Source organism: Tenrec ecaudatus, chromosome 5, assembly GCF_050624435.1.
Source record: "Tenrec ecaudatus isolate mTenEca1 chromosome 5, mTenEca1.hap1, whole genome shotgun sequence".
Classification (NCBI taxonomy): domain Eukaryota; kingdom Metazoa; phylum Chordata; class Mammalia; order Afrosoricida; family Tenrecidae; genus Tenrec; species Tenrec ecaudatus.
The window spans coordinates 45526512-45528773 of NC_134534.1; positions in this window are offsets into that span (position 1 = coordinate 45526512).

Below are 2262 nucleotides of genomic sequence, written 5' to 3' on the forward strand. Positions count from 1 at the left end.
CTTGAATCACAGCAGCTTTATCCTGCAGGGAAAGTAAGAGCTGGCTGCATCCCACCCTGGGTTCCTGCATTTTTACCTGGTCTCACCAGTGAAACCCATGGTCGTAGAGAAGGAGCGTGCTGAAACAATTCTTTGTATTTATGCTAGTCTTTCCTCAGGTAAACTCAGTCTTCGGAATAGTAACAGTTACCATTGTGAGGATTGCTCCCATTCATTGAGCATTTATTTAATCTGTTCCTGTTGTTGTGTCCAGAGCGTCCTTCCACGTAGTGAATCCGTGAACCAAACCAAGGAGAGGAATACTATGATTCACATGAACTCTGAAGTTGCTGACATTTGACCATTAGGGACCTAAAAGATTGACAATTCTCAAACGGTTCATCCAAATATTAGCTGTGTTTTATATATCAGAAGTCAAAGCATTTTGAAATTAATTTGCTATAGATCACAGTAACTGGCAGGCACAAGGTGGAAGGTGCAGTAGACAGGATCCTTTCTTTCCCAGGTGTTTGCAGTGTGACAGCACGTCTTGTAAAGAACGCGCCTTAACTTTGGGATGGAGTTCCTCCATTTGAAGTTATAACAATCCACACTAGTCACTCCAGCCGTGGGGTCAACTACCAGCCATCAAACACACACTTTCTTCAGCCCAAGCAACTTTTACTTTCATTGGAATAGTGTGTGGGAAAGAATTGTGTGGGAAAAAAATGTGGAGTGGGGCAATTTGATTGACTCTACTACAGACAAGCCACGGGGCCACATGCACTGGTTCAAACTATTTCAAATATTTAATAGATGGACCAAACAGCAGCGCATACTCTAAAAGTAAGGGGAGAAGAACCCAGCTATATAATTGAAACACAGTATAGCTTAGTCAAGTTCGGCCAACCCTAATGAGTGGAATGAAATAACTTTCAGATATCTCCACATGCTCAATAGCAGATAAAAAAGTAATTTCCCCTTTGTTGAGAAGTTTGAGAATACATTTTCTTGTCAGACTTCTTGACTGTACAGATTGGAAGTGGAGTCCGACTGAGAATTCTGCAGGTGATGCAATTAGTGTGGGGGCACTGTGGAATCTTTGCAGACCTGCCAATTAACACTTAAAAAATTATTTGCTTCTGGAATAAAGACAATGTGATAGACAATACGTTTGAAAAGCTCTTGCTGAATTTGAGACTCTCATGTATTCAGTACAAATTGGGGTCTTTTCAGACTCTCGGTTCTGGTGCTGGTAAGTCACATGGATTTAATTAAATCTGGTGGGTATATTTAAGCAGAACTAGCTTGATGCTGAAGCAATGATTCTGTGTATTATTTTCAGAGCCCTGGACATGGGCTATGGTTTCACCATTTATGCTCTTCAGAAAGAACCCGTGACTGCTTAAAATTATGAGATCCTTGTATCTATTAGCATGCAAATGGACAATTCGGGCCCCTTTTATTACACCTTCTGTCCTTGCCACATAATATTTTACCTCCTCTAATGTATAACTGCAAAGTCAAAACGTTCCTGCTTTTAAAAATCTAATACCCACGATACATACAGATAGGTAGATGAAGTCACCGCCCTGTGTCCACCAGTGACTGAAGTATAGGTCTAAACATTAGAGGATAAGGCCGAGACCAGCAGTTCTCAACCTGTGGGTCATGACCCCTTTGGGGGTCGAACATTCCTTTCACAGGAGTCCTTCAATTCAGAGCAGTAGCAAAATTATAGTTATGAAGTAGCAACGAAAACAATTTTATGGCTGGGGGGGAATCACCACAACATGAGGAACTGCATGAAAGGGTTATGGCATTTGGAAGGTTGAGAACCACTGGCCTAGACCATTATCTGTCCCCAGTTTGTCCTTTAAAAAGAATTCTGAGGCCTTTAAATAAGAATCATCTCTGACAACCCCTCCCAGAGGGTTGGCAGCTTTGTTCACTGGGCAACAGGAGTAAGGAACCCGGGGTCCTGGATTTGATGTCACACAAGTAGACACAAGTATGGTTTGTTCTAGCTCAATGCTTCTGATGGCCTTGGTAACCAATGGCAGCCACTCATAAATGGATGTGACTGGCTATAGGGGTGCTGGTGACAGCATTTAACTTTATCAGAACACATTACCAGGACTAAAGCAAAACCCACTCAAAGAACGAGTCGAGAACAGTGCCATCATTGCTCCTGAAGCAATTGTCCCAGTCTCTGTCTTCTCCTCCCTGCCTTCTTTTGCTCTCACTCTCATGGGAGCTAACTCTCTGCCAGTGAGGTGATAA